Here is a 27766-nt window from a genome sequence, read left to right on the forward strand (position 1 = left end):
TTTTTTATTAATTTGTAATGTGATTTTATCGGGAAAAAATAAACTTCATCTTTCTTAAAAATGTGCGTGAAACATTTAGTACTACTCTCACAAAGTTCCTCCAACTCAAATTACCAATGTATGAAATACTGTTTTTATTGTAATCAACAAACCTAAATATTTTCATTTGGTATAGAGAAAACAGAGTAAACGTTTCACATTGATTCTATAAACAATCTTTCATATTTTCAGTGATTTGGAATGTAAATGGCGCCAGTTTCTTGATATGGATCCCGAAGAAGTAGCCCAACGAAAAGATCCTTTGGGTTATCAAGCCAGAGGTAAGTTTTCTGTGATAGAATACACAGTATTTCTTAACCTTCATTTCTTTTGAACTTAGCTCAATTTGCTCTATACGATCGACACTTGCAATCAAGACACGTCTAACCTATTTTGACGCCTGAAGCAAGTTACTTATTATAATTTCTTTCTGAGTAAAATTTTCGAAAAAAATCTTATAACCTATTTAAAAGGTGTTGTATCTAAAAATTATCAATCATCCCTAAGTTTTCCTTTTAGGATACTTGTACCGTTTAGTTGTATCAGTGAGGGATATGAAATTCAGTCACAAAAGCAACGGGTGAATGCGCTAGAGACAAATAAAATCAGTGACCGTCAGGTCACTAGTTTTATTTGTCTCTAGATTCATTAAATCATTCAAAATTTTATTAGTCACTAGTTTCAATTAAATCATTCAAAAAAGATAAAAAAAAAAAAAATCTCATGAAAATTGTATGTGGATGGATGGTCGGCAACAGTGCACCAGTATATACAGCAATATCAAAAGGTTTTCAAGTACTGTATATGATATCACAATTATTATTATTTTTGTTTTTTGCATCTAGTTCCTTTGATGCTGCATGATAGTATCCAATCAGATTGGTCAGACAAGAGGCATCGAGTTATCGATGGATTTGTTAGAGGCCATCAATTTATCAAGTCTTCCCAATTTTCAATAAAATAGTAACAATGGAAATGTGACAGTTTTTTTGATGCATTAGCATAGTATGGTTACTGCTAATACTGGTACTAACACTAGATCGTTCTAAAAGAGCAAAATATAAAATTTCATGAAACTCTATTCACTAGGAGTAGAGTTATTACATGCGGATAAAGAGCGTGACGGACATTAGTACTGTATTAATATTAATCTGTGGCATTTGAGGCAAGAAAGTGCACTGAAAGGACAGAATTCATGGGATACCTGGTTCCTGGGCAACACGACTCTGTCTCCTCTCTCGCTAGTAGACGAACACACCTGTCAGGTATATACGTACACTGCATGGTTGCATTCACTTAGACGGTAATTCGATGTCAGTATGGATAAATGTCGTGAGTTAACCGACTTTGAAAGAGCGATGATAGTGAGTACGCGTCGAGGTCTGTCTCGTATTGCTTCAGCCAACCGAAGGGCGACAGTGGCACAAATCACCGCCGACTTCAACTTCTGTCATCCCCTTCCTTCAAGAATTCCTCATGCGCGAATATAGATGCAAAATAGCCATTCAGTTCTTCAGAAACCTGAGCAGGATCATCAACAATCGAGCCATCGATATCAAAGATTTCTCTTAATCTGCCTTCGCTTGCCTCACCTCCTTTGTGAATTGATTACAGACTAGTTTATATCTACCATAGGCTTCTGTGTCCCCTGATAATTTATATGCATCCGATGCATTTTTCCTTTCTGCCACTAGTCTAATTAGTTCGTCTAACATCGATTTAGACCTACCCTGTCTGTACCTTGAAGAGTATTTCTCAGTTGATATGAAAAGCGTAGTAGCTTTTCATACCAACTGAGAATAATTCCCTGACTGCTTCCCATTTAGAATTTGCTGATTGTAATATCATCAATTGGTTCCACTGTATAGAATTTCAAATTGTGTGAGGCCACTGTATTCGCCTTTATGAAAACAAAAATCCTTCATTTTACCCTTGATGGTAGTTACGTCTTTTGATGCTCTATAAGTTTGCTTTCTTGTATCCTATTCCTCAACTAATGCTAAGTCGGCGGTGATTTGTGCTACCGTCGCTCTTTGGTTGGCTGAAACAATGCAAGACAGACTTCACTGCCACGTTCATCCACCACCGTTCTCCGCCCACAACGCTGTCCACGATGAGATGTTATTCCGGAAATAGCGTTTTCACCGATACATTCCTAATACTGTCGAACCCGGACAGTGCAATTTCTGTACCACATCCGAGACAGAGTGACTCATGCGTCGGGCACCCACTATCATCCTTCTTTCAAAGACGGTTAACTCACGACGTTTATCCATACTGACATCGAATTACCGTCTACGTGAATGCTGTGGCGCAGTGTACCTATATACCTGCCAGGCGGTGGGTTCGTCCACTAGCGAGAGGGGTGGCAGTGTCGCTTTTGCCTTAAACCAGGTATCCCAGAATTTTGTCCTTTCAGTATATTTCTTTGTTTCACGATGACCTACTGCAGGACTTGAAACCTCCTGTACCTTGCTTTCAGGGCTGCAACGTGTTCCAATAGAAGCAGTGCAAGAATCACTTTCACTTCTGCCAAAGGCTATTTTAATCTATTAGTCTGTGTCCCCCAAGCAAATCGTTTTCCGACCCACCTAACATTGCCTCGATAACATCGGTAAATATTCTTGCACCCTTTCTATTTAAGAGTATCCCATCACTGTAGAAGCAGTCGCTCCTCTTAACAAGCATAAACCACACCGAGTAAAATTCTATCCCATAAGCCTTGCACAAATATCTCCAGGGCCGAATTTATTGACAAGGTTCTCATCATGTACTCCTGCCTATCGTGTCTGGAAAAAATTGCAGACACTTTCAAATTTAACCCTAACTCGCGACTTTTTCTCAATATTGCTCTGTATTTCGTAAATCTTCAGATCTTCTTCTCTTAATGTCATTAGTGCAACGTGTACAACAATATCGCGTCTTGTGTCCTTAAAATATGATATCTACTCTGGAACTTCGTCAACTTTTTCCACTGGCAGATATACTCTCGTTGTATTCTGCCTATCCTTTTTTGCACAATATATTTTCCATTTCTCTGACAACATAGTCACTGACAATAGCTATCTACTGTGGACAAGCGCATTCTGCCTTTGGGTTGCCGCTGTCTTGTCTGATGCGCAAGTGCAACTCTAGCATTGAGGTGGGCAGCTGAGAGCTTGATGGGTCCCTACTTAATTCCTCCAAGGACATTCATCCTGTTCGTCAAGCTGACACCCATCAGAAAGCTGAGTTGAGCTTAATATTCTCACACGCTACATCGAACACACACGAGACCTGCCCCTTGGATGTATCATCAGGTGAAGAGACGAAGCGTTTTACGTATATATGCTAACACGCCTAACGAGGACGTTAAGCCAAGTCATAATCTTTAACTACCGCTAGGCGTTCAAGAACTGAAGATCCTTCACGGAACTTTTTTGATCAAACCTTATATTTATTTGTTTGATTTTCATTTATACTAATCAATTTACTATCATTATTTTGGAAGCGTTGACCCTTTCTGTTCCTCCCCAGAGGGACAATGGTACAAAATCCAGTGGGGGAACCTATCGCTTCGATCTCTAGCTTTCTTCTTTTGGCAGTTTTTACCATTTACCATTTCTTTTTTTGGCAGTTTTTACCATATTTACAATTACGAAATATATTACACCATTTTGTTTGATTAGTGATTGTTATTCGTATTAGCGATATAGTTCAAGGAAGCCGGAAGCTTTTGCTGCACTAGCCAAAAAAAAAACATAAATAAATAAAAATAAACATAGAAAAATAAATAATATAAAATAAAAATAAAAGGTACTTATTTCATTCCCTCCTCACGTACGGAGTACTTATTTAGTTGACCTTTGAATCTCTTCAAGCCTCAACCACCCATGGAGGCAACTTATTCCAATAATCAAAAACTCGATGGACAAAAGAAAACTTCCTGTAATCCGTTGTAAGTCTTTTGCAATCCTGCAAGTCTCTTCTCTAGTAATTTGAATTTATGGCCCATAGTTTTGTAATCGTTTATAACAGTGAAAATTTCACCTTCATTTTACTTTCTCCTCTCAGAGCCTTAATTAGGTCTCCACTTATGGTACACAGTTACCAAATTTGCGTAGCTACATATATTCGGAGTCTTTGCTCTTACGTTCGTCCTTCTACTGATTTCATTAAGCGCCTTGATCGTCTTTTGACAATTGCAAAAAGTTCGATGTCTTTTTCAGGTGTGGTCATACAATTGCCTTGTACGGTGGGATCATGACCTTCCTATCTCTACAAGCAAATGTTTGATAAATCATCGATACTATGGGCTTACCTTGCCGCCTGTATTGCTGAAATCTTTATGTCCGACGGTACCGTAATTCCCAAATAACTTTATTCTGACACCTGGGTATTATAATAATAATTATTAATTATTATTATTATTTTTTTTTTCTTGGACTGAATATTTTCTTACAAAATTGCTTCAATTGCGAATGTTCCTTTTAAGATATGGGTTTAGAACTGTAATGAACAAACCATCATGGTTATAGCAACTGAAAGCTCCATTTACTTCACTAACTTAATTAGTGAGGGCTTGCATTAGTCCTGAATAGAATACTAAGTTACATACGTGGTAGAAGTAGTGGCATGTGATGCAAGAAAGCAAATGTATTAGCTTATGTAGCATCAGCCAAAAAATAAAAATAAAAATAAATTACAAAACAATTACCTCTAAATGTTTGTCCAGTTCCTCCTTAAATTTATTTAATCTATCAACTTCCACAATGACAGATGGAAGTTTGTTCCAGCAATTAATCACCTGCTGACTAAAGGCAAATTTCCGCACATCTATTCTACATCTGTCTTTCCTCAATTTGAATTTATGCCCCTTAGGTTCGTAATCTGAACAAGTGGAAGGATCCCATCAGAATTCAGCGTGCTGAACCCATTCAATGCCTTATACACCTCAATCAGATCACCTCGCAGGTGCCTAGTCTCCAGCCACTGCAATTTGCAGAACTTAAGCCTCTCTTGGTAAGAGGATCCCTTCATTCCCCTCACCAATCTTGTTGCCCTTCTCTGTACACGCTCAAGAAAATCTACATCCTTCCCAAAATGAGGCCTGCAGACCTGTACGCAGTACTCAAGGGGTGGCCTGACCAATGCCTTATACAGAGGGACAATCACCTCCTTTTCCCTGCTAGCAAAATTCCTGTATATCATTGACAAAACCCCATGACCTGTATATCAGGCTCATGAATACCGTGTGTATGGGTATGGGTGTTTAAGGCGCACAAGCTGCTGTGGCTGTAGTGCGCCTATTCACAGGAATATTAAAAAAAAAAAATTAATATGAAGCCAGTTCAATTTCATTTCATCTCAGAAACTAATCATAGTCGTTCATACATTCCTATTTGTTTCAAATACTGTAACAGAAAAGTTCATTAATATTTGCGTCTTCACCAATGATGCGATTTAATGTTATCCGTTCTCGGAGATTAGCCAGAGAATGAAATATTGAAGTTCGATGTTGTTGATAGTGTTGACAGTAAATCAAACAATGTTTGACTGCTAGATGTTCTGAGCAGTGTGGACACTGAGGAGGATCATCGCCTGTGAGTAGATGGAGGTGAGTCAGATGAGTATGTCCTATTCTAATCCGTGCGAATACCACTTCTCGCCGAACTGTCTGAATGCATGAGTGCCAAAATTTTGGGTCCTGTTTCAACTGGAAAAGTTTATTATTTGTTTGTTTATGCCATAGCTCTGTCCACTGTGCATGGTATGCTGATTGAATTATGTATGTTATAATCAGAAACTGGAATGAAGACAGAGGTTAAGTCTAAAGTTGATGGATTTTTAGCAGCAATATGAGACAGTTCATTCCCTTTAATGCCTGAATGTGCTGGAATCCAGCAAAATATCACTCGTTGCTGACAATCTTCAATTTTCAACAGCAAATTCCTGATTTGATTTAAAAGGGGGTGATCCTTATGAGAGGGACACTGCATTGTTCTAATTGAGCTGACAGAGTCGGTGTAAAATAAATATTTTGCAGATGGGTAAAGAGTCGAATTTTCTAGAGCTAATTGTATTGCAAATAGTTCCGCTGAAAAGTTGCTGTACTCGGGTGGAAGATAAGCTGATATGATAGCAGAGGGAAACGTTGCTGCTGCTCCATCAGTTGAATGAGATTTGGTACCATCGGTATATGTCGGTAATAAGTCCAAATAGTTTTGAATATGGCTAGCATGGAGTTGTTGCACATGCAGAGTAGGTAGACGATTCTTTCCCCAGTGGAGAAAATAAGTATCACAGGTCGGTTGAGGAAAGGGAGTCCATGGTGGGTGAGAATAATTCTTTACCTGCTGCCTGCAGTAGGCAGCAGATAAAGAATTATCTGCGATAAAGGAGAGGAACATTCCAATTTTGTGATATTTCAAGGAGCCGTAGGCGTGCTAGTCGTATTTTATTTGGTTTATTTCTATAGAGATTGTGAAATGGTGGATTAAAGAGATATGGCTGAATGGATGGCGGAGAACAATTTTGTATTTTAACTGCATATTTAAGTAGTAACATTTTTCTGCGGAGGTACAGAGGGGTCTCACGGGCTTCAATATATAGACTATAGGTTGGAGATGTCTTATAAGCACCAAGAGTAATCCGCAGTGCATTGTGTTGTACAGGATCGAGCCAGCGTAATACACTCTTTCGGGCAGAATCATAAGCTGGGGCACCATAATCCAAACGGGATCTAATCAGTGTTCTATATAAGAGTAGCAGAGTTGTACGATCTGCTCCCCAACACAAGGCAGATAAAGCTCTTAGCATTTTTAGTTTTTTCGGACATGTAGTACGTATTACTTTAACGTGCTCAAAGAACTGCTGTCAAGGATCAATCCCAAGAATCTGATGTTGTTGGCAATCGGAATGGTGAAATTTGATATCCGAAGTTCAGGGTTTATATGCAATTTACGCTGATTGCAAAAGTGGATCGCATCTGTTTTCTGATGGGAAAGACGACATCCATTGAACTCAACCTACTTTTGTAATTTATTGAGGGAATCTGCAATTGCCGCTCAATAGACCTCGTGTTCTGAGAATGGCAAGAAATAGAGAGTTCGTTAGCATAAAGATAGAGCTCCACAGTATTTGGGAGTTCTTTTGTAACGGAATCAATTGTAAGGTTCCGTTACAAAAGAACAATCAGTTCTTTTGTAACGGTATTAACAGCTGCAGTGCGATGGGGTGTGGCATTATCATCCATAAACACGAATTCGGGGCTAATGGCACCTCGGAAACAGACGCACATGGGGAAGGATTACCTCAGTACAGTAGCGTGCACCGGTTACAGTACCGCCTTCCAGTATCTGGAGTTGTGTACGTCCATCCAAGGTAACGCCTCCCCAGACGAGAACACCTCGACCGCCATATCGACCCTTTTTAGTGATGTTTGCGGGGTGATACCGTGTGCCAACCTCTCGCCAGATTAGCTGACGTCCAGAATCGCTGCTGAGACTGAATCTACTCTCATCAGTTAAGAGTACTTTAAGTAATGATTTTGTGGTTGTAACCTTTAGAAATAGTGTTGGTCCTTAAGTTTTCACCGTCCTCCCCACACCGGGTGAAAAAGGCCCGGGTTTGAATCCCGTCGATGACGCGAGGAACTTTAATGGGCTTTTTTCACTCCGTGGCTGAGTTAGTCGGTCTAAGGCGTAGATAGCAAGGTTCCTATCCCCCAGAAACTGAGATTTTTCGTCCAGCAAAACAGGCAAATCGACCATAGAACACACGCGATTTACAGACATAATACACAATGCAAGGCAGATGAATTTAAATATTCGAGTGGCCTAATATAATAGTCTTTTTGTTTTTTTTTTTTAAGTTTTGCACACTACTGTATTAGGATTGGAGGATCTTTTCCATGTTTCAAAAAGGCCAAAACTGTAGCATGGTGCCAAGAGGTTGGATAAATATTTTCCATGAAGATCCTGTTAAAAAAGACTAGCAGCAGTTGTAAGTTTTTGTCATCGAGATGCTGTAGCATGATATAATATATGCGATCTGGGCCAGTGGCACTGTTTCGCGTTGTTCTGATGGCCTGTAAAAGTTAACAATATTGAAGAAGCTGATTACAGTATACGGAAGTGACAGTGAGATTCTAAAGTTGATGGGTCTCTGTTCGGTGGCGGTCTTAATTTTTTGGAAATTGGGAGTGTAGTTTGATGCAGCTGAAACTTGGGTAACGGTTTTGCCTAAGGCATTCGCTATATCTAGAGGAGCAGACAGGTCTTGCCCACTGCAGGAAAGAACTGGGGAAGAGATGATTGGAAACTTCCCAGAATGCTGCCTGATTTTCTTCCATATTAATCTGGAGTCGGTATTTCTATTGATAGTACATGCAAACCGAGTCCAAGAATCTTTCTTGGCTTGCCTTCGAATGAACCGCGTTTTTGCCCTTAGCTTCCTGCAGCTAATTAGATTAGCTGTAGTTGGAGATCGACGGAATAAATTGAATGTTTTTTTTTCCCCTTCTTTGCTTTTGTGCACTCTTCGTTCCACCAGTAATTGAAGTACTGTCTGGTTGGGGGTTTTGATAATGGAATTGAGTATTTAGCTGCAACTAAAAACGGGATGTGATATAATCAGCAACTTTATCTATAGGCGGTAGTTGAATAGTTTTTTTTTTTTTTTTTTTTTGTACAGAGTGATTGCTGACTGAAATTTGGCCCAATTAGCTTTAGAAAATTTCCATTTCCTGCAGTGTTGGTCTAATGGTGCTTGTTATTATTATTACTATTATTATTATTATTATTATTAAAATCAGTTTATTTTCCAAGAAACCTTGGGTCACCCCGGGACGGCTCTGTGCCAGATGCGTATGAATATTTACAGACTAAGGTGCGAGGAACACAATATACAATAAACAAGAGTACATGCGTGCTCGACCCGAGACCCCGTGTAGTGAGCAGGTTACAAACAATTGGAAAATGGTCACTGCACATGGGATAATCCAGAGCAGACCATTGAATGATTGGAAACAGTATCGGGGAACAAATCGAGAGGTCAATTGCAGAAGTCTGTCCAGTAGGTAACAGTATATGGGTATGTGCACCTCTATTAAGAATGGTGAGATTTTGTTTGTCTAGTTGAGTTTCGATCAGTCGGCCTTGTCTATCTGATTTAGAGAATCCCCATAAAGAATGGTGGCTATTGAAATCCCCAAGCAGACAGGGGAGGGTAGCTGTATTGTTCAAGATCATTATAAGAGTAGGTATAATTTGGTGGGTGATAGACTGAGACTAGTGTAAACGCAATCTGAGTAATCAGACGCACAGCAACGGCTTCAATTTGGGTTTGGAGAATGATTTGGCCAACAGGGATCTTTGAGTTAATCAAAATAGCTACACCATCACGAGAAGAATCGGATGTATTCCGATCTCTTCGATAGATTAGGTAGATTTTTATGGAAACGGAAATTTTAGGAGTTAAATAGGTTTCCTGCAGACAGAAACACAATGAAGAGTAGCGTCTAATTAAGTACTGAATGTAGTCAATGTTGCCACGAAAGCCTCTACAATTCCACTGTAAAATAAAAGGCATTATTTTAATTTAGAAGAAGCTGTACCTGACGTGGCTGTCTTATGGCGTTCTGGCTGTGGTTTGTCTCTCTTTGGAAAGGTAGGGCGACCGGTGTCCATATCTTCTTCTTCTTCTTCTACAAATATTTCCAGAATCGGATCTTCCTGTTTGGATGAGTACTCTGCATCCATCGATGTGTCCTGAATAATATTTTTGAAGTCGAACTAGGATTATTTGAAGTAGTAGCAATCACTGGCGGAGGAGGAGATTTTACTGGTATCGTAAGAGGCGTATTACTTGCTTGGTCTGAGTGCTTCACGGCATTGGACTGTTGCTGAGAGAGGACAGCTCGAGCCCAGTCGGAGATTGATATGTTAGATGGAATGGTAACATCAGTTTGAGTGGCTATTGTTTGATATTTTTTGCAATATTGGCATAGGTACGGTTATGTATACTGGGTGCAATTCATTTTCTTGCTTCCCGATAACTTTGTATTTCACTTTGTTTTTTTCTCCGTTTTCCACCTCTCATGTCTTAGAGTAAGCAGGATGGTTACCTTTGCAGTTGGGACAGGTAATTTCTTTCACCGAACAATCACTTTGACTGTGATCGGAGAATCCACAGTTGGAACAAGCTGGGTTCCCTCTGCATGCCGTTTGAGAGTGGCCATATTTTTGGCATTTATAGTATCTCAACGGATTAGGAATGTAAGGACCAATGCGACAGAGTAGATATCCTTCTTTTACTGATGAGGGTAGATTTGGACTGTTAAAGGCGAGAATGATATTTCTGGTGGGTGAGTATATTGCCCCTTTTAATCATTTCTTTTGACAGCAATTACGTTTTGTTCCCGAAGCTCTTCTTTAATTTCTTTCTCTGTCACATTCAAAAAGTCCCAACTAGATATAACACCCTGAGACGTATTTAGAGTTGCACGGGGAGTTACTTTCACTGGAATTTTAGCAAAGTTTGTCATTTTTAAGTTTTTCAGAATGCTCGCGGTTGAGTTTCTACAAGTAAGTCCCTTGACTGCAGTCTTTTAACCGTCTTGGGAGACACTGCAATACCTTCCAAGTGTTTTTGAATTAGAAAGGGGGATAACTTACTAAGAGGCTGTTCTGATAACGAGTGCATTATTAAGAATGCAGGAAACTCAGTCGCAGAAGAAATGGTTTTTAACCTCTTTGGTTGCGGCGAGTCATGCTCATTTTTTGACTCTAGCTGACAGCTTGTCGGTTCTAAAGAGGGAAACACATTGTGTTCCATGTTGGCTCCTTTTTGCCCTTGGCAGATGAACTTTTCTGCCAAGGTTACGGCCCTGCCACGGGGAGGCAGGAGCAGTGGCTGGTGCGACCAAGCGAAATTAGTAGGAGTTAGTCTATTGAATATGAAAATTAAAGAAAGGTCACTTTGCTTCCTTGCTGTCTACCAGTACTTTTGATAAAAGAGCTGCTATTAAATAAAAGGATTTCTTAAGGAGAGGAATGTAAAAGAGAACTAGAATTCACCTTTTAGAAAATCGCAGTGAAAGCACAAAGAGAAATCGCTGTCACAATCGCTTGGCATCCGGGCCCCTCGTGAATACCACAGTTGGTATAATCACTGTCCTCGCTACACCGGGTAGTAAAGGACGGAGTGCGAATCGCGTCACACTGATGCGAGGAATTTTAATGGTTTTTTTTTCATGTGGCTGAGTTAGTCGGTCAAATCGATCACAGAATACGTGCAATTCACAGACATTGTATACGGTTCAATATGGCCTAAGTTGCTGATACGCCTAAAAACCTACAACAACAACAACAACAATGGGCATGCACAGTGTGGAATTGGATTTATATGCAACCACAAAAAAAAAAATAATAAATAAATAAATAATAATAATAAATAAAATAAAATAAATAAACCCATTAAACTATTGTTAACCAACTACAGGAATCCCTCGATTGGCGCGGTTTATATTTAGCTACCAATTTTCGATTAGCGTAATCGAAACTGGAGCTGGTGATGCTACGAAAGTCAGTACGTACTAAGCTACGAATGTAAATACTGCTAAAGTATGCATAACATTAGGGAACATTATAGAAACATATCACTTGTTTTCTTAGTGAACGCGCGGCTGCCGACCGGGCTAGCCAGGTGGGTAAAGTACCTGCCTAGCAACCCAAAGGTCGCGAGTTCGAATCCCGCCTCGGGCTTGGATCAAAGTACTGCAAAAACCTTGGGAGGTGCATTATGGCCACAGAAGCCGATGCGCCAACAACTACCAAAAAAAAAAAAAAAAAGAGCGCGTGGCTCTCTTCACAAAAGGGAGTTATTTCGCGTTTATTTTTGTTTATTTCGCGTAGCGTGATACTTTCTCCATCGAGAAATGAACAAAAACGAACGCAAGTTACAGTGTGAAGCTAGTTTGTTTTTATTTCATAAGACAAAAAAAAAAAAAAAAAAAAAAGAATATTTCAAACGTGTATTATTACAACAGTTGAAATATTTTCTGACATTATGCACTCTGAAGGACAACACCGCATTTATTACGTACATGCAGATCAGTTACTTTCAGTTGTTCTTGCGTTGCGTGTTAACGTGCAGATTCCCGTGTAACAACCGCCATTAATTACTGTGCATTTTTTTTTTTTTTTTATATATATAAAAAACCCAAACACGAAAGGTATCAAAACCTATAGTACTTAGTACCGTGCATGGGTTGAAGGAGAAGTATGGGGGGAGGGGGATGCCGGAAACTTTGCTCTAGAGACTAAACATGGGTTTCACCACTTCAAGCCTCCAATAAGCAAAGTGGTGGTATTTCACCAGTTGATGAAAGTCATCTACCATCCTACTTAATTACATTAATTTTTTTATAAATTACGTAATTATTAACTATAGATAAAAGGAAAAGTGTATCTGATAGTGCCTCTGGTAAAAAGAAAAGAAAAGTGATAACGTTAGATGAAAAAATTGAAGTCATAAAAAGATTTGAAGATAGTGATAGTAAAATACAAATTTCTCGACATCTTGGATTGCCCGAATCAACGGTTCGGACGATTTTAAAGCCAGTGCATATTAAGGAAAAGGTAAGCTTGCTTCATCGTCAGCACGCACGCAAACTACAAGAAATAGAAGTGTTACGATGATTGAGATGGAACGTCTTTTAGCCATTTCGATAGAAGACTGCAATCAAAAAAAAAAATTCCAGTCCGCGCAATGACCATAAAAATGCGCAATGACCTCTGGTAAATTTTACTGTTTACTGTTTTTACTGTTAACAATAGAAAACTTGGGTAGAGCGGTAACTGAAGAAAATGTTCAAGCAAGTTCTTCAAAAGAAAAAGTGATTGAAGCGGAAACGGAAGAAAATTTCATTGCCAGTAAAGGCTGGTTTGAACGTTTTAAGAAAAGAACAAACCAGGCTATAAAGTTTCCAAAGATAGAATAATACTTTTATTGCGAGGCAATGCAGAAGGCGATTTGAAATTAAAACCCATGGTTATCTATAGAAATGAAGCTCCCAGATCTTTCGGTAAAGGTTTTAATAAAGCAAGCCTACCTGTTGTTTGGCACTCTAATCGAAAAGCTTGGGTCAAGAAAGCTTTATTTGAAGAGTGGTTCACTAGCTATTTTTGTCCGAAAGTTAAGGCCTACTATGAAGAAAATAATCTTGTATTCAAAATTTTATTAATTTTAGACAATGCCCCAGGCCATCCACCAGCACTCTGATTTGTGTGAAAACGTGAGTTATTTTTTTACATCCAAATACGACAAGTCTTTTACAGCCTATGGATCAAGGCATAATCGCTACTTTTTAAGGCCTATTATTTACGCAAGCAATTGAAGCAACAACTGGAGATGGTGCAGTTTCTTTAGTTGAATTTTTGAGAAATTGCAACATCAGGAAAGCAATTGACAATATTCATGAGTCATGGTCTGAAGTAACATTCAGCAATATGAGAGCAGTTTGGAAGCATATTTTGCTACATTGCGCAAATGATTTCTGTAGTTTCACTCATGTCAAAACTGTTATTGATGAAACAGCAAACATTGGAAGAGATCTAGGCTTTGATGATGAAATCGACAACAGTGATATTCGCTAATTGCTGGAATCAAATTCAGAACAATTAAGTGATTCTGACCTCCATAATACTGATGAACAACGAGCATATGACGCGGTGTAAATTTGCGAGGAAGAAAATGATGAAGAAAAGAAGTTGACATTAAAAGAACTTGAAATATTTCGCGCAGGTGAAAATTTGAAACAACTAATCATGGATACAGATATCGAGCGCAGTATGCAAATTCGCAGGAACAATGAAAAAGATGTGTATCCATACAAGCGAATTTATGATGAAAGAAAAGTCTGCACAAGCCTTTTGAAATATTTTACAAAGAAATGAAGTTTTATATTATTGTATTTTTTTAATTTCAATAAACTTTTGATTACTGTACTACAAATATTTATAATTATCCTTTGCTTTATACTGCTGTACATTAAATTGCCATAAAAAAAAAACGTATTTTAAAACATATTGATTGGTATATTGTAGGTCTTGGAACGAATTAGGCTGTTTTGTATTGATTACTAACTTCGATTAGCGCGATTTCGCATAGTGCGCCATTTCCGCGGAACCAATTAATCGCGCTAAACGAGGGATTCCTGTACTGTAGTACTATCTTTCGTAATAACGAAGTTTGTATACTTCTCATGTTAGTGGAGGGCTGACCCAAAAGGTTTGTAAATATAGTTTGTTTCATTCATCTAAATAGGCTCTGGTTAGATATAAATTAATGTCACTGTCAGTGTGACTAAATAACATCATTGATGTGTTTTTGCTCTTGGCTAATTACAGGCGCTCACCAATTTCACTTTATATGATATTTGAAATTCATTTGTTTAGTCCACTGCAAATATGTTAGTCATAGATAAATAACACTGGTATTCACTAATATTAATACTGAACAGTTTCACTGTTTACAAAGTATTGAATCGGTATATATTTTAATTCCTTTGCAGATCTTCACATTGACTACAACCTGCGTGTGACTCCCACTACTATGAGAGTTCCTCCAAGGGTATGTTATGAAATATTTAATGTCTTATTTCACATTATATTGAAATTTATTAATAATTACTTCAGTTAAAATATGCTTACAATGCCGCAAATGTTTCATATACGAGAATGATTTTACGTACGATAATGCATTGCTACACAAAATTTACAGAACAAACTGTTTTTCATGAATAATTTTTTTTTAATTGTGAAAAATATAATTTTTTTCATATTGTGAAGTGTCGCCAAAGGCGAATATTTGATATCATAGGCATCCTGCCATGGAAATTCCGACAATACAATAGAAATTGGATACAATCCATCTTACAGAACTGCACAATATAAAAATTCATGCATATAAAAACACGGGTTGCGATCACATTCCCGTTTTTGGGTATGCTCAGTGGGACAGACACATCTCCAGTACTTAGGATGGCAAGTCATCGTCGTTTAGGTAATTCTTTGAGATGCGGGCCGCAGGATGACTTGAGGTCAGGCAGAGGTGGCATGTTAGCTTAATATCATGAAGTGTTGTCTCTGCACTATGGAGGCAGTTTGACTGCAAGAGTAGCAGTAGTATTGTCACCATCCTCTGCACATTGGGTGGAAAATGCCAAGGTTCAAATCCTCTTGAAGACGTGAGGAACTTTTATGGGCTTTTTTCACTCCATGGCTGAATTAGCATTAGTTGAGGCATATGATGCAAAAAAGCATCAGCCAAAAAAAAAAAAAAAAACCTTCCCATTTCACCCATCCAGTCATTCCAATGTTTGTTAAATTTATCAGCCTTAAATTTATTTAAGCTGTCAACTTCCACAACAGATGGAAGTCTATTCCAGCAATCAACTACCTGCTGGCTTAAGGCAAACTTCTGCACATCTATTCTACAACTCTTTCCTCAATTTGAATCTATTCCCCCTCAGGTTCTTAATCTTAGCAGGTGGAAGTATCCATCAGCATTGAGCCTGCTCAAACTATTCAAAGCCTTGTACACCTCAATCAGATCACCTTGCATGTGCCGTCTCCAGATGCTGCAGTCACAGGGGGAGATAGCCAGATTTTTTTCCCCCAGAAAAAAAAAAAAACGGGGTGTTTCGTCCAGCAAAGCAGGCAACTTGACCAGAGAACACACACAATTTATGAGTAGTTGAAGTCATTTTCTGGGTAACCCTAATAGCAGAGCTATCCAAGGGCTGCATCAACCAGAACAGACCACTATCTGGCTCTAACAGCAAGGCAGAACCCTATGGTGTCCTGTCATCAACTGTCTCTTGCAATTACTGCAGCCACAGGTGAAAACATTTCCAACCGAACTGTTGGTTATAATCATCTCACCATAACATTCATTAAATCCACGGCATGGAAACCTTTCTCAGATTCAAGCAATATACACACACAGACTAGATATTCAAGACTGGTGTCAGTGGACTCCTCCAATGGTAAAATTTACATACCACTTGAAAACAGTACATGCTAGGACAAAGTGTCCTAATCTTATCAAATTAGCATTGTCCATTGCTCCCTCCAGAGGCTGATGTTTGATAACCGTGCAAAGTTTGAATTCCTCCATGTTTTCAACAGTCAAAATTTACATTCCGGCAGGAAAACAAAACAACAAAAACTATTAGCAAAATTTTGTTGGCACAGACAGGGTCAGTTGATACTGGTGAAAGATCGAATATCATCCAGGAAGAACCTGAATTTTGTATCAGATCTACTTCACCCTGCAGTTACACTTTCATCCCAAAGAGGACTGCCACTTTATGGGTGACAGAGCAAAGTGTGAGAATGGTTTAGAACATGACACAGATTTCCATCTTCTCTTTCCCCCAGATTCACAACCTGATCTCAATCCTTTTGAGAAAGTGTATGGATATCGTGGGGAGGGCCAGCTATTCGGCAACAAAGTCCTCTTTCTCCAACTTTGTTGAAACTATGTGATATTTTGCTGTAAGAATAGTTTCAATTAGACCAAAAGGCACTAAAACACCTTACAGAATACACGTGCTGTACCATACACTTGCTGTTGTTCAAAACAAACATGGCCTGATTTGATACTGAGTAAATTCATATTTTTCTGGCCAGTGTGCATACATATATATATATATGTATATATACACACATACAACGAATGTGTAAAACCTTATAAAACAATCTAAATGTGCTTGCTATTTCTCAAGGAACTGGGACAATCAATAATCAGTTCCACATAGGTCTGTGCAATCAAATTTCACTCAGAATTTTATTTTGAGAAGAAAATTTTTAATTGTAATCAGTATATGTTGGAGTTTTTTAACAATAAAAATTAGTTCAAAATTTCACCACTGGGGTGGTCAAATTTCTTGGACCTGCACACCTTGTCAATCAAACCAATGGCAAAATAATGATGGCTTTCAGTCTTGTGGTTCCAATTGATACATATGTTTGATTTAATTGAGAAACAGGTGGTGGCGGCCTACCTTTAAGTACCATGATCCAGATACATACATTTGGAGCGATTGGTATTCACTAGTCACTCAAGGTGTGTAACACTAGAAATACTTTATTTGATTGGGCTTGTTGTTGCTGCTGCACCACCAATTCACTGAATTATTTATTGCCATGCTGCAATCACATCCAGGCTTAGGAGTTATGTGATCTTTGAAATGCCTTATAATAGTTAAATGTTTCTTCATGAAGAAAACCTTGAGTCATTTGTCTTTGGATATACTCTAAGTGCTGCAATAACACTATTGCCATTTTTGCAATAAAGTTAGAAGTGCTTTACCTTTAGGCAACATTTTAAAACAAACTTAACTAGCCTTGGTTATTTCAGTTAAGTTAGCTTTTAGAATATGATACATCTTCCAAGAAGTCTTTGGACATGTGGCTTAGCTCCTCCCACACATTACTTTTATAGACTGCTAATTACCAGACTTTAATCTGGCAGCAAGGTGGAATAAACACTAGCTTAAACTAGTATTGTATACTGAAGAGATCAATTTCCCTCAAAAGAGGTAAGTTTCTCTCAGATGTCAAAAGCTGGATGGCCAATGCAAAAAATTGTCATCTGTATGGTTGGACACTGCTTGCAGCAATGGACACAGGAATGTACCTAGACACATTTCCAGGGATCTAGTGATATCTGAATATAAAACAGTAGGGTTGAAGAGTGACCAAATACCAGAAATAGGAAACACGTTGCAGTCTGCCAGGTTGAAGAATGCACTGTTTGGAGACAAGAATGGTATCGTCTTCAGTGACAAATCACATTTCTGTCTGGGAACCAGCAAGGGGCATATGGATTTCTGGGACACATCAGTACATATGCTATCATATGTAAAGCAGCTCCAGAACATCAATTCAACTCTGCCATGGTTCACTGTGATGATACGTAACTGTAAAATGGCTAGAAATGAATGTGGTGCAGTATGGTAGTATTTTTATGGGCAGACGTAACCCAGCCTACATCAGGGAGTGGCATATTGGGCAAAACCAGAACCATGGTATGGGTGAATCACAAGTTGCAATAACTACTCACCTCTGGCCATTACTTATAGCAGGTTTTCAGCTAAGCATTATGTTTATGCCACCACAAGTCCAGTGCTTCTGCTCTTTCTCACTCCATCATAAACACTATTTTCCAGCAGGGCAATGCACATATGGCTCCCATATCTTAGCAGTCCTACACAAAGTCCTCATATAGTACAGGCTTCCTTGACATGCACAGCACCAAATATCCATCAAATACATTTTTGATACGATAGGGCATTTTGTGACCTCTGCCTCTCAATCAGTCACCTAACTTGGAGAACATCTTAGCAGTAGTTTTGCCACTTGCACGTTTAGAGTAGCCTGGATATGATTGTCACAAACTAGAGGAATTCAACTTCTTTAATGGGGTGCTGTAGGTAGCCAATGAATTATGCCAGATTTTTCTGTCTGCACAACATACAATGCACACTTATGAAGACATAATACACAATATGGCCCAGAGGCAAAACTAGTTGTGATAGGAAGTCAAAGGTAAATTCTGAACCCCCTGCAAGATTTCTGAATGGCCCTGTGATTTTTAATAATGACATGGCTAATAACATCTAAAAACCAAGAAAGTTATAAGTCTATATAATCCACTGGCTGGGAATTTAGGGAAAAAAGTGTGCAAAGTCTGTAGACAGCTGAATATGGAATTGAATACTGATGGTATTAATGTAAAAATAAACATATACAAATAAATTTTTAATAACATACAGTAAATGGCAACGAACAATACACTGTTTGTTTTTGTGACACAATAAGTGCTAACTTGTTTTTAAATTAACTGGAAATACACAGCAGTATAATTATTATATATTCTTTCAGTTACAAGTCCAAAATCCACAAGCTCAGCAACAATTCATACAAGGATTCAGGTATGTTTATCATTTTCATATAGTCTTTTGTAAATGTAATTGATAAAACTGTTCAGTGGGAGGAAAAAAAAAAAAAAAAAAAAACAATGGTATGGTACGCTATGCTAAATCACTGAGAATAAGATTTTAATTAATCTTCTTTATACAACTAGATTCAATTATATCGGTATTAGTTTATCTGATAAGCAGCCCAGGTTCACTCATTTTATTTGCAGCAACACCTAGCATTACTACACAAGCAGGTTAAATTTTGTACTTTTCTTACTTTCCTAATACATCCCTTATTGTTACTTACCCAAGTCATTCTCCGTAGCATGTAACTGCTGAATCATATGAATTTTTATATAGGCTAGCTGTCTTTTTACTATTCTGAGATTACAAAAAAGTCAACTATGCTAAGTTATAATGAAAAATATTGTGTATTGATATAACAATATTGTGTTTGTCCATCGCACAAAATTAATTTGATAATTTAATGGCATCTACATTTCAGGAATTATTAAAAATTCTCAGTGCCAGAAGGAATGGACTCCCAGTGACATTGCAATGATGAGAATTCGTAATCATTCCTTAAATGCAAATATCAAATTTTCTGTAATACCATGTCAATGTTATTCTTAATCATAATTTAGTCATTAGAGATGTAGTAATGTGCTAAAAACCTATAAGAGGTCTCTGTTTTCAGTTCTCTCACAAGCAGCCAACTTTCAATTATTAACTATAACCAATCTTTGGAACAATACATGAACTTTTTTTTTTTTCCCTAGAAAATTTCTATTCTCACTTTCTCTGAAGTCAGAGATGAGGATGGGTAAATGTACTTTTTGGTTGTTATGCAACATGTCCCCTTTCAAGTAGTTTCCTTAATACTTAATTCATTGAACCTAGCTCTTCTGTCATTACTGCTGATTTTATTTATTTTATATATATTTTTTCGTAACAGTGCCAGGCATCTCCAAGACAAAGTTAAACCTATTTCCTCTGAGTTTAAATTTTCATCTTTGGAAAAAAAAGGTGAAAATCTGGAAAGTCAAACCACCTGGTAAATAATGGGACGAAAGAACATAGCACTGGTTCTGGGTCAAAAACTGTTACGCAGACACTGCAATGTGAATGGACACAGTCGTGAACCAACCAGTTTCTGCTGTACTGGATATTACGTGTCTTTGAAATACTGCTGATTGAGAGTTTGGTTTGGAGGATGAATTTGTAATGCACAACCTCATGGCAGTCAAAAATAAAAAATGTTCTTTACATTTGAACCAATTTTTTCTTTTTCTTTTTTTTTTTTTTTGTGAAAGCTGCTGTTTCATTTCAAGATCATACCTTAAGCAAGAAATCAGGGTAACCTTAAACTTGCTGAAGGTAATTACAAACAGACAGTTCATTTTCCTTTTGTCCATCTATTAAAAGACATGGAACAAATCTGACAGACATTAGCATTAGTAGAGGCATTTGATGCAAGAAAGCAAGCTTATGCAGCATCAGCCAAAAAAAAAAAAAAAAAAAAAAACCCCACTTCCACTTCACCCCTCTATTCGTTCAAAATACCTGTCCAGCTGAGCCTTAAACTTATTTAGACTATCAACCTCCACGACAAGGGATGGAAGTCTGTTCCACCAACCAACCACCCGCTGGCTAAAGGCAAATTTCCGCACGTCTATCCTACATCTGTCTTTCCTCAATTTGAATTTATGCCCTCTCAGGTGATTATTCTGAGCTAGAGGAAGAATCCCATCAGCATTGAGCATGCTCAAACCATTCAAGGCTTTATACACCTCTATCAGATCACCTCGCTGGTGCCTAGTCTCCAGACAACTGTAATTTGCAAAACTTAAGCCTTTCTTCGTAAGAGCACCCCTTTGTTCCATTCACTAATCTTGTTGCCCTTCTCTGTACTCGTTCCAGCAGCTCTACATCCTTCTTGAAACGAGGCCTCCAGACCTGTATACAGTACTCTAGGTGTGGCCTGACCATTGCCTTATACAAGGGAATAATCACCTCCTTATCCCTGCTGGAAAAATTCCTGTATATCATTGACAATACTCCATGAGCTACTCTTGCAGCCCGTCTGCACTGCTCAGAGAATTTCATATCTGCCTGCACAACCACCCCCAAGTCCCTTTCATTCTCTACCACTGTCAGTGTAGTACCACAGAGTTGATACGTTGCTCTGGGGTTGCTGTTTCATTTTTCATTTTTCTCTGCATATTATCATTAGTAGAGGCATATGATGCAAGAAAGCAAGCTTATATAGCATCAGCCAAAAAAAAAAAAAAAAAACCTTCCCGTTTCATCCATCCATTCACTCCAAAAGTTTGTCTAGTTCAGCCTTGAATTTATTTAGGCTGTCAACTTCAACAATGACAGATGGAAGTTTGTTCCAGAAATCAACCACCCGCTGGCTAAACGCTAATTTCCACACATCTATTCTGCAACTGTCTTTCCTCAATTTGAATTTATGGCCCCTCAGGTGCAGAATCTGAGCAAGAGGAAGAATCTTATCAGCATTGAGCTTGGTCAAACCATTCAAGGCCTTATACAACTCAATCAGATCACCACGCAGATACCTAGTCTCCAGATGAAGCCATTTGCAGAACCTAAGTCTTTCTTGGTAATAGGAACCCTTTGTTCCACTCACTACTCTTGTTGCGCTTCTCTGTACTCGTTCCAGCAACTCTACATCTTTCCTAAAATGAGCCTCCAGACCTGTATGCAGTACTCAAGGTGTCGGCTGACCACTGCCTCATACAAGAGGATAATTACCTCCTTATCCCTGCTAGCAAAATTCCTATACAGCCACTCCCCAACTTATGTAAGGGTTGCATTCTGAGGAACTCTATGTAAGTCGGAATTTCCCTAAATGCTTATGCAGCACTCACAAATTTGGTTGAAGCAAAAAAAGAAATGTTCTATGAACGTGTAAATAGAATTATTTATTAAATATTTTTTATCTCATGCACAGGAAAAATTACAAAAGTGAATGGCCAAAATTAAAAAAAATTTCAAAATTATAAAATTACAAAAAGAGAGGAGACAGACAAGTTTTACCTTTCGAGCCTCATTGCCAAAATGAACTCTCCAGCTGATAAGCATGCCGCTGCAGAAGTTGAGGGGTGTGGAGATTTAGAAGGGTTTTTTTCCAACACATCACAAAATTTCTCTGTAGCTGCAGAATCGGCACTGGTGACTTCACAGCATACTTTAATATTTTGGAAACCAGCGTGACGCTTGAATCTATTAAACCACCAGTTGCTTGCCATGAACTTGGCTTGGGGTTCGGCATTCTTATCTTTAACATCCTCATAAATACTTCTTGCTTGTGCTTGAATGGCCATTGGATTCAGGGGCACCTGCTTCTGAATCTGATTTTCCATCTTCGATATAGCATCTGAACACTGTTTTGTGATCACTGTTGATCTTAAATGCGTTGATCCTTTAACATGTTCTTTTATACGTGCACTGTCCCTTAAAATAGTATTCACTGTCGAAGCAGTGAGACCTAATTCTATGCGAGATGACAAACTTTGTCCTGCTTCATAATTCTTAAGTAATCATCATTTCTAAATCAATTTTGCTTCATTTCCTAGCACTGCCTGCACTTGCACTTTCCATTGGTCCCTTTCTCTTCACTGTTGTAACAAGCAAATAGGAACGAAGAGAAGATTCTGAACATTTGTTTTTTATATGATTGAAGATTTCAGTGAAGGGGGAACACATTTCACCATAATAACGTAAAACCCAACAATTCCAGTTATCGGTATTGTTGCAAATGTAATAAGATTGAGCTTACTGTCCATTTATAATAGATTTTGCTAACAGAAAAGCCCAATAAACCAGAAAGTGCAAATTGTTTTATGGTAGTGACCTCCAGAAATGTTTTAAAAAATATCCTGAAAGCGTTCAAATATGCTTCTTATAACAGAACATATGACGACAATGAAAGTGTAGTGCAATTTCCATTATAAAAATGACCTTCTAGAGAGATAAATAGCTTAGTTATATAGTGAAAATTTCAACCTCCAATGTTTTGGAACAAATTGCCAAAAAAAAAAAAAAAAAAAAAAAGTGTTATTGGGATACGTTTCCGCGATTTTTTTTTAAGTTTGCACCAGCTAGCAAAAACTTACATAAAGTCGAATTTCTGTAAGTATTATGTAAGCCGGGGAATGTGGCTGTATATCACTGACAAGATCCCATGAGCAACATTTGCAGCTTTTTTGCATTGTTCAGAAAACTTTATATCTGACTGCACATTTACCCCCAGGTCTTTTTTCATTCTCCACTACCCTGAGTGTATATGCACTAATAATATTAGTCCACAAAGAGCAGTGTCCATTGATTACCATTCTGTCTTCTCCCACTCAACCATCCCTTTATCCATAGCAGCAACTTGCTCTTAATGCCATACTGCTACAACTTGTACAGGAGTCTTCCGTGTACAACAGTATCAAAAGCTTTCCTAAAATCCCAGTATATGATATCCAAATTAATTTTTTCATCCAGTTCCTTTGTAAACAAATCGTAGTATCCAATAAAATACAAAAATTCTCTACTAGGTACATAATATGTCCTACCGCTAGCGTATATAATGTGTTTTACATTTAAGAGTCATTGGCAGGCATTAAAAATATTTTAATTTTCAGATATTAATAAAATTCATGGATAATAATATAACAATGTTTTTATTTTATTAATAATAATTACATATCGGTTATTGAATGTATTGGTCTGCAATGACTAAAGTAGGATATATAATTTTTACATTGAAGAGATTTTAGTTCACAACTAAATACACCATCTATAATTGTTCCATTATGTGTAGTATTTATCAAAAGATCTAATGACATGTCCAAATTGAAGAATGTTTTCATAAATGTGCAGAACTCTTTTCCAGCCTCAAAGTTTAATTGTAAAGAAAAAGATTACATTCAGTCTGAAAACACCAGGTGACTTGAAACCAGATGCGTTTTCGAATTAATGAATTTCTCAGTTTCCGAAAGTTTTTTGTATCTTAAAACCTTAATATTTCTGTTTCTAAATTCCTTCGCTTTCCAACGTTATGCTATACATTCACATTATCCTGCTTATTACAAGAGAAAATTTCCTTGTTCACACGTTCATATTTTCCACTATCCTGGAAAAACTACTGCAATTTTCAGAGGTTTGAAAGTTATTAGTATTAGTATTAGTAACGGCCGTATGGTGCAAGAAAGCCTATGGCTTATGCTGCACCAGCCAAAAAAAAAAAAAAAAAAAAAAAATCCGAACAAAACAATGATAAAAACAAAAATTAAATAAATAAATAATAATAATTAATAAATAAATAAAAATAATAAAATGAAATTAAAAATTAAATAAAAAAGAAATTAATCCTATCATCCTATGCGCTTCCCTTACCCGAAAGTACTATCCAGATGACCTTTGAATTTCCCCAAACTGTCGGCCTCTACCACCCATGAAGGCAACTTATTCCAGTAATTTATAACTCGCTGGCTAAAATAAAACTTCCTGCAATCCAATCTAAACATTTCCACGCGTAACTTGAATTTATGTCCCCTAGTTCTAGCATCATTTATAATCTTGAAAATTTTGTCCTCATTCATTTTACTGATGCCTCTCAGAGCCTTAAACACCTCAATCAAATCTCCTCTAAGGTGTCTAGTTTCCAAACTCTGCAACCCACATATTCGAAGTCTTTCTTCATAAGGACGCCCTTTTGCCGATCTCACCAGGCGAGTTACCCTTCTTTGCACCCTTTCAAGAAGCTCGATGTCTTTCTTTAGGTGCGGTCTCCATACTTGAACACAGTATTCCAAGTGTGGTCTAACATAAGCCTTATATAATGGGATTATCACGTCCCTATCTCTACTTGCAAAAGTTCGATAGATCATCGATAAGACACCATGGGCCTTCCTTGCAACCTGTTTACAATGCTCAGAGAATTTCATGTCTGACCGTATCGTAACACCCAAGTCCCTTTCCTCCAGTACTGGGTTTAGTTGAACTCCACCAAGTGAATAAGTTATTTTGGGATTACTGTTTCCCAGGTGTAATACCTTACACTTTGTTGGATTAAAGCACAGCTGCCATTTTTTTGACCATTCTTGAAGTCTATCTAGGTCTCTCTGAAGAAGCTCAGCTTGACAGTGATCATTAACTACTCTACCAATTTTAACATCATCTGCAAATTTAGACATCACGCCCTCTATCCCTTCATCAATGTCGTTTATGAAAATTAAAAACAACAGTGGTCCTAATACTGATCCTTGGGGAACCCCACTTCTTACATCAACCCAATCTGAGGAATAGCCATTTATCACAACCCTCTGCCTCCTGCCCTGAAGCCATCCTTCTATCCATCTAAGGATTTTCCCAGTGATTCCAACCTGTTCCAGCTTATAAAGCAACCGCTCATGTGGGACTGAGTCAAAAGCTTTGCTGAAATCTAAATAAACAATGTCGAAATTATTCCCTAAATCCAGCTCGTGAGTGACCCTTTCGAAATAGCGAACCAGATTTGTTAAACATGATTTTCCCTTTACAAAACCATGCTGAGTATCCTTGAGAATTTCAATTCTATCCAAATGATCCTGAATTCCACCCTTGATCAATGCCTCCATGATTTTCCCTACTACTGAAGTCAGACTGACAGGTCGATAATTTCCCACTTCACTTTTAGAGCCACCCTTATGTATGGGAGATACATTTGCACTTTTCCAATCCAAGGGAATCTCCCCAGAGTCTAGTGATGCTCGCATAACCAGCCTCAGTGGTTCAATGCACTCGCTTGCCGCCTCTCTCAAGATTATAGGGTATATTCCATCAACTCCAGGAGCCTTACTAGTCTGTAGGCTTGAAAGTTTTTTCATTAAATAATCTTGCGAAATTTCAATATCATTAATTACATATTCCTCTAGTTACATATTCCTCTATATTAATTACATATTCCTCTATACATTATTCCTCTAGTATAGAGCTAAGATGAAGCTCTGCGCAAAATTTCATTAATTTTCCCCATAAAAAAAAAAATTGTCATTTTCCTGTATTTCCCCGTAACAAATCCATGCTGTGTCTGAAATATAACTGCAGTCTTGTCTAGATGATCCTGCAAATGCTTCTTTAACCAGTGACTCCATTATTTTCCCCAGAACAGAAGTTAAATTAACATGCCTTTAATTATTTGTCACCTTTCAACCCCCCCCCCATGAATTGGGGATACATTTGCACACCTCCAATCCATGGGGACCTCCCCTGAGACCAAGGATGCCCTCATAATCATGGTTAAGGGCTTGCTTACTTCCTTTGTATCCTTTCTTATGTTTAACTTCAACAATTTCTCCTCCACTTTGCTCTCTGTTATTACAAAATCCTTTAGCTCCCTGTTACCATTTGATAAACTTCTGGCATTCTCCTCCCTTAATAACACCTCAGTTCAGATGGGTTCCAAAGAAATATTCATTTTTTGCACAAATATGAATAGTTAGATGCTTGTAGCCATTAAGAATCCATTTAAATATTGAAAATCATTTGAATGTTTCCTGCTTTTGATAATACATCTTCTCCAAAGGCTGATCATAAAATGCCACATTACCAAGGCCATTTGAATGCCTGAAACAAAACAGTCATTCTTTAGAGTCAGTTATGAAAGTATACCATATCATCATCATCGGATTGGAAAATTAACTACATGTATAATACAGCATGATTAATAAAGACCTTGAGCAAGAAATGTGGGTAACCTTAAATTGAAGATAATGACAGAGTTGAATTTCCTATTTTCTTTTTGCCCAATCATTAACAGATGGGGAACAAATCTGTTAGAGATTCTTTGCACATTCAGATAGACTTCCAAAAGAAATATGTCACATTTTCAGTAGTTTGGTACTGATATACATATAAGTTGGAATCTCAGCAACTCATTCACATCTGAAATCATTAGTCATGTAAGCCTATACAGAATACCTCACAACTAAAGATTTCATCAAGTTGCCGGCATAAATGCAAACTGAAGAAATGTGATAGTGATGATGAAAGCATGAAGGTGGAAGAGACAATAAGGGTCATAGAGGATCCTAATCCCAATGTTGAAAGAAGCAGTAGCATTGTCAGAAGAGGCCTTCATGGTGCCACCATTTGCTATAAGATTATTTATGATGAAAAGGAGGCAACTTGATATAAGTCTATGAATGAATTTTTCAAACCGAATCAGTTTATCAGATATGTACAATAATTGTAATTATTTATATTTCATTTTAAAAAAATCAGATTATTTGCAAATCATTGGAAACATATCTGGGCAAGTTTTAAGTTCATATAGGAAATTAATGTTCAGTTATCATACATTTGGTTAATGTACAGTTTTCTGAGAATTTTTTTTTTTTTTTTTTTTAAATGAAAACTCCAAACACGAGAGGTATTAAAACCTATAGTACTTAGTACTGTGCATGGGTTGGAGGTTGAGAAGATGAAAGAAGATATGTGTTGACATTAGACTTGAATTTCTGTAGACTGCAATTTTCAGGAAATATGTAAGAAGAAAGGTTGTTCCAGAAAACGGCAGTTGAATGAATAAACGAGGAAGATGAAAAGTTGGTGCTGTGAGTTTGAAGTTGGACAGTAAAAGGATGTTGGCTAGTGGCGGTATGTGTTCGAACTGTTTTGAAAAAGAGAGCGGGAATTATAGAAGCCAATTCAGAAGAACAGTGCCCATGGAAGTATCTGTAGAAAAGGCATACAGCAGAA

At 37.7% G+C, this 27766-nt stretch overlaps 1 long non-coding RNA gene across 1 annotated transcript; it reads left to right on the forward strand.

Annotated features, from left to right (window-relative positions):
* The first annotated feature begins 263 nt into the window (after positions 1 to 263).
* Positions 264 to 18998, forward strand: LOC150089948 (uncharacterized). Its single transcript, XR_016546691.1, has 3 exons — positions 264 to 320; positions 14594 to 14652; positions 18972 to 18998. It is a non-coding gene; the product is annotated as an uncharacterized LOC150089948 (long non-coding RNA).
* The last annotated feature ends 8768 nt before the right edge of the window (positions 18999 to 27766 follow it).

Source organism: Mastigoproctus giganteus, chromosome 2, assembly GCF_048544385.1.
Source record: "Mastigoproctus giganteus isolate SK-2022 chromosome 2, ASM4854438v1, whole genome shotgun sequence".
In the NCBI taxonomy this organism is placed as follows: domain Eukaryota; kingdom Metazoa; phylum Arthropoda; class Arachnida; order Uropygi; family Thelyphonidae; genus Mastigoproctus; species Mastigoproctus giganteus.